The following is a 13,611-nucleotide window of genomic DNA, read 5'->3' on the forward strand; positions in this document are numbered from 1 at the left end:
TCAACAATTCAGCCTCCAAACTGTCTCTTGGAAGATACAGTTATTAATAAATCCCCAGCTTGAGTAGTTTTTGGAGATAAAATACACATAGTCAAGCAATGTCACCAGCAGAAATTAAATGAATGGAGCTGCAAAGGATTTACAGGAATCACCATCTTCACCTTTACCCTAAATCCTCCCAAGGGCCACCTATGATGAACAGCTCTTCCAGCCACTTCCATGCTCTTCCCGACCACTGCAATTATGCAGCATTACAAACTGCTGTATGTTTTGTGCACGTGCTGGAATATGCTTTTTTTTTTTTTTTTTTTTTTTTTTTTCCGGAATTGCCTGGGGATTTAGTTTTGCAAAGAACACAAGCCCCAAGTAGCAGTGATCAGAGGTGTGGGTGACACCAAGGGTTTTAACTCAAGGGTTGGACTATAAAACTTTTCCACAAACACCACAGGAGCTGTAATGCCAATACATGAATAGGTGCTATAAACCTGAGCCAAACTCTGATTTTGTCCCAGCTGCTAACCCAAACTCAAAGTCAAGGCAAAACCAAATGTCTTGAAGTGTGCTAGAGAACCAAGTAAGGCAAGCAGAGATCAGGTCTATACATGCCATCCATGCACACACAAGTTTGTATCAGCCTGTGAGCCTACAGAAGTCAGCATTCAAATATAATATGTAGAAGAATAACTATTTTGCCCTTTTGTCTTCCATGTCTGATGTCCCAAGGATGCAGTGATCTTGAGATGTGCAGAGAAATGACAACTGTCTTCTCACAAGCAATGCACAGCTTGAAACATGGGGAAAAAAAAACACAAGAATGTGCATGTAGACCTCAATTCAAGTTGACAGTACACAGCCTGAAAGGCTTCTTGTGCATCCTGTAAACTATCTCTTGAAAAAAAGTGGGCAAAATTCCCACCTGTAATAAACAGTGGAGCCAGGGCTGGTGGGAACATGTCCACAGGATGCTTTTACCAGATGGAGGCCAATGCAGGAAAACCAAAATGTTCTGGGTAAATATCCAAGCCAAGATTTTTTCTCCCCTTCAAATGCCAAGTTGTTTTATTGGTGAGGACAGGAACAGGGATTAGTATTTTCACATCTAGGATCTAGTCCAACCTGTGAGATGGGATGTTTGGGCCAGGTCTGTGTCTATGATTATGACATGCATCAGGAACACGCTTATGACATGCTGGTTACACCAACCTTGGTATGTTCTCTGTGTGCAAAAGTCACAGAAAAGTCTTATGAATACTGAAAAGCCCAGAAAAAGACAGCCCTGCCTGGACTTGGGGGTGGGACATCTATCCATATCACGAGCCATCTCTGCAATATTTCCAGTTTTCCCTTCAAACAGGCCAGCTATAATACAGAGACTTTTGATATTTTATTAAGCTTGTTTTTCTGTTTTTCAGATCTTTGATTAGAAATTCAATTGCAAAGCCAGAGAGTTTCTTTGTCTCTTTCCTGACTCTCTGAAATGCAAAATAACAGCATCTGGAGAGAATCACTCACCAGGTCTGCACACATCCTCTGCTATCTCCTGCTTGGAGGCATACAGACAATTCCTGCCATCATTAAGGGGAACTGGAAAAACCCAGTTACAGTGCACTCCAGGCCAAAACAATTGCAGAAGGGAGTTCTGAAAGCCATTACCTTTCCCCTCCCTGCTTCCCCTTCCCCTCCACCCCCCAGAATTGAAATAAACTCAGGTTTCCTTTCTTGTCTCATAATATACCTTGATGTCTACTCAATTGCTAAAAAATACATCACTAACATAATGTTCCCTGTGTAACCATTTCTATCCCACCAGCCTGAAATAAAAACCAGCAAAAGCCATCCTAAATTCTGCTTGCCAGAAAAATTAGACAGCTTTTGAAATGTAGAAGTCAAAGCAAAGCAGCTGATATAAATCCTTGTTGTCTGTAGTGCTTACAACAGGATACACAGCAGACAAGCAAGACTGCCCATCCACTGCTTATCTTAGTATTTTTATTTTGTCATCCCTCAAGGGATGCAGTCACTGCTTGGCCTATCCAACCACACCACTTCTGCCAATGGGTAGTGACTGGGATGGAAGCACAGTGTCTGCTATTTGCTGTGTATTTATCCAGGGTGTTATGTATTTTTTTAAGCTTCCTGTGCCCTAGTCAGAGCACCCCTAAAAGATCACAGAACCAAAGTACCCAGCACAAGAGCTCCTACCTTTTGCCTGCTATTAAAAATAATAATTACCTCCCCCCCCCCCCCCCCCCCCCCCAATAAAAAGAAAGCAAGCAAACAACAACAGCAACAACAACAATAAACACCTCTCAGGCTTCAAGAATCTGTTAATAATTTTCTAATTGGGCAATCACTGACCACATGAAGTTTAACAAGAGTAAGTGCTGGATTCTCCACCTGGAATGGGGCAACCCTGGCTATACATACAGACTGGGGGGCAAGAGGCTGGAGAGCAGCCCTGCAGAGAGGGATCTGGGGGTTCTGGCAGATAGCAATCTGAACATGAGCCAGCAGTGTGCTCTGGAAGCCAGGAGGGCCAACCGTATCCTGGGGTGCATCAAGCACGGCATTGCTAGTTGGTTGAGGAAAGTGATTGTCCCGCACTGCTCTGGTGCAGCCTCACCTTGAGCACTGTGTGCAGTTCTGGGCACCATAGTACAAAAAGGACGTGAAACTGTTGGAGAGTGTCCAAAGAAGGCCTGCTAAGATGGTGAAGGGCGTAGAGGGGAAGACATATGAGAACCGGCTGAGGGCCTGTTCAGTCTGGAGAAGAGGAAGCTGAGGGGAGGCCTCATTGCGGCCTACAGCTTCCTCGTGAGGGGGAGTGGAGGGGCAGGTGCCGATCTGTTCTCTTTAGTGACCAGTGATAGAACCTGAGGGAATGGTGTCAAGCTGCAACAGGGGAGGTTCAGGTTGGATATGAGGAAGAGGTTTTTCACTGAGAGGGTTGTCACGCACTGGAACAGGCTCCCCAGGGATGTAGTCACAGCACCAAGCCTGTCAGAGTTTAAGAAGTGTTTGGACTGTGCTCTTAATTGTACGGTCTGAATTTTTGTGTAGACCTGTGTGGTGCCAGGAGCTGGACTCAATGATCCTTGTGGGTCCCTTCCAACTTCGGATATTCTATGATTCCATCATACCATCCTGCCCCTCAAACGTGTCTCCAGCTGCATAATTAACACAGCAGTTTTAATGAAAAGCTTAACACCCAAATAGCCCCTTTTCTCACAGCTTATCCATTCAAAATAACATCTCTGTTGAAGGCTAAATCACACATCATTTAAATGTAATTGTGGCACCCCAGAGAAGGAACAGTGAATCCCAACAGCTGCTGAGGGTAAGAGATGACTCGGGTATCTCTGCTCTTAAATTTTCCATTGCAGAAAATACGCCTCTGGTTTCAGTGCAATATGATATGTCTGGGCCCAGGAAAGGATTGAAGGGACAAGCTGGACTGCAATGTGCATAGGATTTTCGGTATTTGGTGTGCGATGTAACTAACAGGAGTTTGTGTGAGGTTCTTCCTATAGTAGCATCTCTATAAAGAAAAGTCCAGTCTTCCTGTACCAAATGGTCTCTCTCTGATCATTGGGTTTAAGTCCAAATGGATTTTCATAAAAACATATTTCTTTTGTGAGACTTGAAACTGGTAAATGCATCCACAGTTATGGAAGGCAGCCACTAGCACTGTGGGAGCAGGAGAAAGGGCAAAGTGTATCAAAGCCAAAAATAAGTGAAAGCCAGCCAGTAGGTGTAGAAGGAGATTCAATGTTAGGGGTGTGCTCAGAAATTTCTAAACTACAGCAAGAAAAAGGACAGCATTCAAATACCAGTCATCCAGAAAGCCAGGACCAGCCACATGTCACTGATATCCAAAGCTGGGGAAAGGTTTAATTTGCTCCTTGAAGCAAGGACTCACTGGCTACTCACTGCTCTGCATGGGGCTGAAGCAGGCATGTGACATATGCATGGTGCACCAGCACTTCTACCTATTCAGCTGGCTGTGACACAGAGTGATTCCCTTGACAAAGCAGCTAACATGCTTGGCTCAACTTTCTAGTTTTAATTTCCTAAACCCACATGGGCAGCATAGTTCTCAACTTCCCAAGGCCTCACCACCCTGGTAGGAGAGAACGTGTGAATGTAAGAAACAGCCAAGCATGCTTCACCTCCCAGAGCAAAACCCCCAAACCAGCTAACCTTTGCTATCAGCTCTAGTTGGCTGAAATCTGCAGTTTTTAATCTCTAAGAATTGTCAAGGCACAGCTGACTGACATTGCTACCAAAGGCCCTGCCCCATATGCCTTTTAAGCCCTGTTTATTTTCATGGATTATTTTATCATGAAAAAGGGAGAGAAAAAACAGTGTGGTGCACTGCTGCTGTGCTGTGCTTTATATAGGCATCTGCTCTCAGCCAAGCTCCCCCATAGCAGGAACCTGAGAGCAAATCCCAATTTTCAGTGAGATTCAGTTTGTTTGATTCAAACAAGAGGTCAGCATCAATGCATCGCCTTTCCCAAAAAGCCTCATGCCAGTACCTAAATGCACTTGTACAGACTATATGGGAATCTGCTTGGTTATAAAATATGCTCATTTTAACAGTGATCTGCTGCAGAAATCATATGGGCAAATCCAGATTTCTCATGCCCTGCTCTGTCCCAGTTTGCTCATTTCTTCCCCCTGCAATCAGATATGAAAAAAAAAATCAAAAAGGAAAATAATATATATATATATATAAATAAAAGTAAAAATCAAAAGTTACCTAGTGGATTTGTGTCAGGGTCAAGACTCTGGGGAGAATTTAAGATAGCTATTTTACAAAGGAGGAGAGGAGACAGTTAAAGGGGTTGTTACCTGCATTTGAAGCCTGGCAAAGTACTGCAGAGCAAGGATACTTCTCTATCAATATCCTGCTTCCCCAGCTGAGGCCTCTGCCATTTGCAATCACATGCCATCACATTCTCACACAGCAAGCAAAACACATTGGCAGAGTCGATGCTATGCCTGCAAAACCTTCTGGTCTCTCTGTCAGGGCAAAACCCAAATCTGCAGCTGAGACAAGACAGGTCAAGCCAAGATACACCAGTGAAAGCAGGACCAAGCAAGAGCACACTGAGTGGATACCCATCTTGTTTTCACTTCTATGCTTGTGTCTTTTTATAGCTGTTGACAGCCACCACGATTGGTTTTGCAGACTTCAGTGAAACCATCAATCTGATTATTTGCTATGGCAAAGACACAAGATAAACTTAATTAACATTTATGCATTCCACAGTGCTTTGCATAAATGTTTGCTTAATACATGAGTCAAAAATATTCCCAGAAAATGAAAATTAAGGATAGTTAATTGCTTGCAGCTAAGAACCAATAGGTAAACTAGGGTTTCGACAGAATCAGTCTAACAGTCTAACAGTCATCATTATTACAAAGTTAGAACTTAATGAGAAGCAAGTTGTTTCAAGTATGTGGAGGAAAGTGGGTTCTTTGTGTTTTTCATCTGACTTCATGATCAATTTCTGTGCAGACTGCAGTGGATTTTGGTTTCCCTGCCACAAATGGGGCTACTTGGTGCAGAATTACAGACACTGCCTCAATGTGGCCTGGTTGTTTAGACATGCAATTACTTTTTATTACTGAACTAAATGAATCAAGCACTAGCTAATGAAAAATTTAAGAACCTGCAGTGGTAATTCAAAAATCAACCCAATCCAATTGCAAGTGTGAAATGAGGATTAACAGCAGTTTTCATATTCTTGGTGCATTTGGGGCAGCCAAGTAATCACATCGAAAGGACTTTACATCAGCAAGACACAAACACCTGAGAAGGAATGGGAGTGGGTGACAGCAATTATTGCTAAATAGGATGTTCAAGTGTGGTGATGATTCTAATGCATTTGATTAAAAGTCAAATATTATTAATTTGAGCAATTTGATAGGCAGGGAAGTGTCACAGAAGGGTCTAGGATGTCCTGGTGGGACCTCTGGTCTCACTGTGTGAGATCAGGTTGCTCAGGGCTTCATCCTGGGAGATCTCACAGGGTCAAGATCCCCACTAGAAACACCTTCCCATGCCACAACTAGTGGACCACAGAAATAGGGTATGCTGATCCTACTTTCCCCTCTTCCTTTTCCTATAAGCTGCTTTCCAACAACAACAAAAAAATACTCTGCTTACAGAAGACTTAAGTGTCAAGCCCTTCCTGAAGGCACAGTCATTCTGAATAGCAGCATTTCAGGTTCTTAAGAGCATTACCATGCAAAGCACTTCCAAAAACATTATTCCTGTTTACTGTTGTGCTGTCCAGACTGATTAAAAAGGTTTCAGGGAGGAATTGAGAGCAATTTTAAATGGAGGTGAAAGGAGAAAGAGGGAAAAGATGTCTTATTCTGAACCACTCTTCTTTTTGTGGAAGCACGCAGCCATGATATCACAACAGCAGATAATATCTGTATTGAGGGATGCACAGTTGATTATCACAAGCTGTTGGAAGTACAAAAGCTTCTTTGATGCACAGCTTCATCAAATGCCTGCAAATATGCATTTAAATTGAGGAATTTAGGAATTCATACCCCAAAGAGGAGTAGGTCCCCTTGGATGATATTTCTGGTACCTCAGCCTTCAGAAGAAAATAAAAATTGTGTGTGATATGAAACAAACAAACAAACAAAAAAAAAAAAAAAAAAAAAAAAAAAAAAAAAAAAAAAAACCTGTCCTGCTGCCTTCCAGCAAGACACACAAATCTGAAAGGGCTGCAACTGATGCCCATGTCTAAATCGTACCATAGCTATAACCTTTCAGCCTCACCTCCAGAGACAAGTCCCTGTTAGATGGGGTTGTGTTAAGACTTTGTCTTGAAGCACTAACATTATCAGTGTTACTGCCTCTCCCTCCAAATCCCCCAGATAAAGCATTGTTTGACACCCAGACAGTGGTGGCAGACACTATCCACACCAGGATTTCATCAGCAACACAAAAAAGGCAGCAGAGGCACACTGGGCACATGTCCAGGAACACCTGTGTCACACAGCGTGCTCAGGGGACGGAGCACACAGAGGTAATGCTCTCAAGAGCAGCTCTGATCAGAGACCTGTCAACAAAGTCCTCCTTGAGGACTGCACCATGCTCTGTGCATGCCAAGAAGCGTGACAAAGTGAGCTCTCCTGCTCTTCAAACTATCTTCTTTTCTTCCCTGCTCAGTAAAGGCACAGGCCACTGATAGCACTTTCCAGGGCATTACTGCCTCTGAAAACACCAGTAAAGCTGCAACCTATGCAAGGACTCACTGTTTTTGCCTGGGTTGTGGCAAATCGTTGAGTTTGCCCGCTCAGATTCAGATCACGTGTCTACACCAGGCCCATCCTGTTCTTCCTCATGCAAACAAAGCTGTGGGAGCTCAGCACTGCTGTAACCCCTCATTTACAAACAGCAACATAGTATGAAATGATTGTTTGAAGCTGCTAAGACTCCTACATTACAAAATAAATTGAGGTGAATTAACAAGGCTCTGTCTCAGCCAGTCCATCGTGGGCACTAGCATCTTCATAGCAGATTCCTGTGGTCAGAAACGGTCACTGCTGCAACTCCTGGGGACTGTAGCCGGTGGTTGTATCTGGACTGGCCTGCACATTTCTTTCTCTTTGATTGTAAGAGAAAACTGCCAAGAGGCATGTGTGGGCACAGCCAGCCACCACCACCATCCCTTGCTAACACGGCTGCTGCTGTCTTCAACAGTCTCAGAAGATTTACAGCCCATCACATCCCTCAAATCTTAACTTGATTGCTGTTGGGACCTTGAGGACTTTTCCACAGCTGGAAGCATGAGTCCATGCTGTGGCTGTGCTATAAGTGATTTAGACATCGCTGCATTTGAGGAGTTATTTTTATATTCGATTTTGCAGTCATTAGAGGGTCCATGAAATCCTGGATTCTATAGTGCAAACTCTATACCTGGTGATAAAACACGAGAGATGAGAGTATGAAAGGTCAGATCATTACTGCTCATAGCAAATGAGCCAGGTGTCTGCAAAGGGAGAAGTCAGCAGAGCCATCCCGAGCTCTGAAAACCCTGCTGGACGATCCTTTGCCCTCTCCTCTGCACCCCCCCCCCACCCCCCGTTCAGAGCTGCACTTGCTAACCAGGGTCCAAGGGGAAAAAAGATATCCAACCTGTGTTAGTACAATCTGTGTTACAGCCTTTCCAGACAGATTGCCGAGCTGCGGCCCAGGAAGACTGCTCAGGAACAGGCCTTCCCAACAAGACCACAGAGAAATCACACCATTTACCTCTTCCAAGGTTTAAATCTCTTCCTTTTGCCCCCCAGGTATGAGAAAGGCCAAACAGAAGTAGCTCTACAGCAATAACAAACCAGGCTAAATGCAGATAGCATATTCTGGAAGGAAAAAAGCAGAGAGGCTGAGCCTTGCCTGTCCTCCAGAAAGAATCTGCAATGAAAACCCAAACCAAGCACCTTCCTAGTTACTGTCAGAAGCTGAGCAGATATTAAATCACTTTTTATTACTAAGAAAAACTACACTTGTTTGCATAAGAATAGTACCAGTGAGCTAATAAATGTTGCTGTAGTACCTGCAGTGGCATGCAGAAACTACCAGATAATTTTTAATTTAAGGGTCATTTGTCTGTTGAGTAGAGACCCTGATTGTGCTTAATCAACCATCTTAGCCCTTGCAGCAGGGTCCCCAGCCACTTGGTGACTGCGCATGCATGCAGAAAAGTCCACGTGGAAACCTGGCAAACCCATTGCCATGGGTGAGCCCACTGAGTCGAGCCTAGGGTGTGAGGCTTGTGTCCAGACAGCATGCAGGGAGCAGCAGTACCAGCAACCCCAGAAAACTGTGAGCTCAGTACTCCCCAGCTCAATTTTTAACCTTATAGACAGAGAAGATCCCTGTTGCTATGCCACCCATGTTGTAGGTCCGGAGCACATCCCACCCAGAAACCTGCTGAGCAACTCAGCAGTCCCGTGGACATGACCAATTAGGTTTCAAGTCCATCATGGCAGCTGCAGCACTCAGATAGGAATGCTTCCCTTTCTACTCTTCTCAACTTTCCACCCATCTCTAGCACTTGCTTGCAGCTCAGAGACATCCCCCTTCGCATCGAAGCTTCCCACAGCCCTGGTGCTGTGCACACAGGCAGGTGGAAAAAGCACTGGCAGTGCAGCAGCAGCTGCTGCATGTGGGTGGACAACTAGCTTTCTTTTGTAAATCATTTTTCCATCATCCCTAATAAGATCATCTAGTATTCTTCCAGGAGAAGAAGAATCCCAGCACACCTTCATCTACCAGGAAACTTTTTGGGAATGCATCCTGTGGCAAACGCCCACCAACAGTCATAAATCAAGTTTCCCAATGTCCTGTCAGTGATTTAGTAGTTTGGGACTTGATCGAATGGGGAACAGCATTTGTAAAAGTTCCTGTCACCAAATGATGCATTCTCTTAATTTCCAGTTAATACAAAGCATGAAGATTTGTCCTTGCCAACATCACTGATAGCTGAGGATAATCAAATGCTCCACACATTGCTATTGCCATAGCAGTAATAATTCATTTGGATGTTAAAAATCCACATGGTTCCTTCTGCCGCCTTCATTTTGGACATATAGCTGGAAGTACTGATTTGTTTACAGCAGTCATTAAAGCTTTGTTATGAGGCTTTTGCTGCTAGGAATACACATCATGAAGCATGACTCGACTTTTGCAGCCTCTCCATTTTAGTCTGGCCCAGCTGGAGCCAATGAAGAAGAGGGTAAGACTCTTTTACTCCAGACCCAGAGTTATTTTGGGACAAAAAAAAAAAAACTACAAGGTTTTTACCGCCTGCAAAAGTCACTTACTCCCTCAAGACTGTTGCTTTTACAAGTGTCCTTGGACTCCAGGGTACTACAGCTGTGCTTATGAATAGACGCCAGTCTCCAGAAGTTTATTCTTTTGCCATTTTTGGGGTGCTTGGAGTCAGTGCAGAAAACAGCTGATGGCATGGCAATTCCACAGCTGCTCTGTCTGGGGAGCAGGGGACTGCTGCCACAGTTGGCTCAGCACGGTCCTACCCCAATGTTGCTTCTGAAGAATGCAGTTGCAATCAAACCACATCTTTTCCTCCTGCTGCATCCAGTGGTTGAGGCTGGAACTCCACTTTCATATCCATAAGAACTCGGGCATTAACCTATAGCAACTTTGCAGTTACTGGTACCTAAATCGCCCAAGAAGGATTGGGGCAGCTGCTGCTTTTCCCGTGTCAGAGAATGATGACTAGAACGCTGGACAGGTAGGACTGAAGTTTCTTGTCCAAACGGTGGCACTGGAGAGAGGCTGCTCTTCCCATCAGCTACATGGTCAGGATGATGGTGGGAGGCAGGAGCAGATCCAGGCCATCTAACTGGCTTTCTGCTAATATTTTTATAGCACAGGACATTCTACAAAAACAAAACACTCAGCTTTACGTCCTCCATTGCTCAGCCTTTCCTCAGGCACATAGCACATCCCTCAGTCCTGCTCTCTGTACCAAAATGAGGCGCACGTCTCCTTTGCCCAACCACTGTGATCAGGTGCATGAGGCCTCTGAAGATGAAAGGTGTCAGCCAGCAGTTTGATTTTGCTGAATTTATTTGATTTTGCTAGGGTCTTACCAGGCCCTTGCTCTGCTGGGAAAGGGAAATTTGAGGTGCAACAGCTTTCCCTGGAAAATTCCCTGCAAGTAAGTGTTGTTGCGAGGACATTTGTTGTCGACGGAAGGAAGACACAGACGCTCAATATGAGTGATCAGTGAACTTCGATTTATTGGATAGCTCAGTCGTCTTTTATCTAATTCAATATAATTAGCTCATACATATTGCAAAAGCTAAGCTCATGATTGGTTAGTGCATTTCTCTATTTTATCAGCTAGTTTCTCACTCTTGTGTGAACTTGTGTTGTTACATTTGATTGTTTAACAGCCCAACAAGCAAGCTTATTAATGTTAGTCAAAGCATGTGCAGTTCCCACACCAGGCACCAAAGAAGCAAAGAATCTTCCTGCTGGACCCCACAATTGTACTCCATCATTACAGTCAGAACCCAAAGTTTTAGTTCTCGTTTAATTCTTCTGCTCTCTGTCGAGTTCTGCCATGAGTGCAAATCTGGAGCGAAAAGTGTAAGTCGTCCTAGGTAACACGGACCCCCAAAAGCACTAGCTGGTATTCCTTGCCATGCACGGTCCCCACAGATTAAAAACATGCCAGGTGGCAAAGCTTTGGCCTGACTTTGAAACCAGATCGAATTGGTGTCACCTATTCCATACGCCCCAAATGGTACACTAATGTTACCGGTGTTGTTCCATCCACAGTAATGTCCATTGGCCTCAAATCCAAGGGTCCTCGATGTTATGTTGGTCCAGTGCGTTTTATTTTGTTTCCCTTCATGGAGTACAAAGCATGTTTGTGTCCAGTTACTACTGCTATTCCCTACTACCACAGACCCCAGGAGATCCAGTTCTTGAGGGTCCCATGGCAGTGAGTTATTAAGAGCTTGCAGGGCAGCAACTACTCCATCCGAGACGTTTGCAGAAAGGGATCTACTGAGTAGAGTAATACTGGCAGAATATGGTGCTAACATTTCACTCAGTTCCTTTGGATCCCCTATTGGGACCCCAAACAAGCATGTTCTGAAAGGATACATAACATAATACAACTATACAACTTAACTCTAATAACACTACAATTACTGTAAGCACTTAATGGTAACATAATTAATAGTAAGTAACACAACTTAATAGTAACACACTTAAACCTAATCACTTGATGGTGATCGAAGGCTGTTCTTGACAGTTGTCGAGGTGTCACAACCCACGTCGTTGTCAGAATAATTATCAGGAACCTCTTCCTGGTCGTCTTCGGCGTGTGCAGATTCTAAAGCTGTTTCAGTCCACTTTGCAGTGATCCACTGGGTACCTGTTTCCTTAAGTTTCTCCAAGTGGCTACTTCACACAATGACTCCATACTTGTGAAACATGATTTTGCTCGACCAGTACTAATTTCCTATGATTTCAGCCTGTACTATGGCAATAAATGGGCTCTCACTAACACAGTACACAGCACACTCACACCCAGAGCACACTTGCACACCCAGAGCACACTTGCACACTCAGAGGCCTCTTGCACATCTCACTCTCAATCATACCATAACCTCAATCATACCACAAGAATATAATTTAGAATGATAAGCAAACAATACGTGCGGCCAATATAATTTAGAATCATAACCAAACAAACAAGTATTGTCTGTCATTGTGTTCCTCCTGAAGTGACTTGCAACACTTTGTTTTAAAACCTTACCCTTACACAAATACTTTCAACACAAAATACCTGGACATTTAAGAATAACACATACAATTATTAACACTCCAGTTAGTATCCCTTTTGCATTGCAAGGTAAACCTCTTATAAAAAGAATGCCAGAGAGAAGCAGCACAGCTGCCGCTGCTTCCATGGTTACGTCAGACAGGCTGCAGGGTCCTGATGTCCGTCCCTCTTCTCTGTGCCGACTCGCCACACGGTGAGGGTCGGCTGCCGTTCGATTCCGCGGAACTCCGAGTGCAGCGCTGCTCGTGGCGGTGACTGAGGGGGGGTAGGCTCCCATTGCCCCGTAGCCCCCTGAGGCAGCGTTATCGTTCTCACTGAAGGCAGCAGTGGGCAATCCCCAGCTCCAGCACTTCCCGGCAATCCCAGTCGCTCTGTAGCGGTAGCAGCAACTCTCTGCTCAGCCTGATGTATAACTAAGGCGTTAGTGACTGCTCTCCAAGGCTTCAATAATTTTTTAGCAGTCTTATTTTCATCAAACAATTTGTCCCCAAATTTACGCCACTCTGTTTGTTCAAAAACTGTATCAGGATTGATAAAACAACCCTTAGCTACCCCATATGCTAATAATCCTGGTAAATTCTTTTTGCAGTCTATAAGCTGCGTGCTCCGCTTTTCTAAAAAGCATTTGAGCAAATCATACGCCGCTTGTCTCTCCATACCTTTATATACGTCGGTACCGTTGCAGCCTTTGCAAAGACCTCGGCGACGCTTTCCGGCGGGACCCTCTATAGGCTCATCCCGGGTGCGAGGACTCCCTTTCCGAGCTGCGGGTGTGGGTATTCCAGGTTTCTTTTCCATTCACCTTTCAGGCCTCGGGTGCGGAGATTCAGCAATTTGTAATCCTTTTCACCTCCTGAGCTGCGTTGCAGGACCGGTCCTCGTATTCCGTCCAACCGTGGCTCGCAGGTACAATTCCAGCGAAGTTCCTGTTCCTGTTCAGAAGGTCCCTGTTCCCATTCAGATTTGTCCCTGTTCGGGCGCCATTTGTTGCGAGGACATTTGTTGTCGACGGAAGGAAGACACAGACGCTCAATATGAGTGATCAGTGAACTTCGATTTATTGGATAGCTCAGTCGTCTTTTATCTAATTCAATATAATTAGCTCATACATATTGCAAAAGCTAAGCTCATGATTGGTTAGTGCATTTCTCTATTTTATCAGCTAGTTTCTCACTCCCATCAACCAAAATAACACAGTTAGTACTTTCCCAGACCACCAACAGATATCATGTCCTTGTACCTGAAACCTCCCTGA

Source organism: Aythya fuligula, chromosome 27, assembly GCF_009819795.1.
Source record: "Aythya fuligula isolate bAytFul2 chromosome 27, bAytFul2.pri, whole genome shotgun sequence".
NCBI classification, from domain to species: domain Eukaryota; kingdom Metazoa; phylum Chordata; class Aves; order Anseriformes; family Anatidae; genus Aythya; species Aythya fuligula.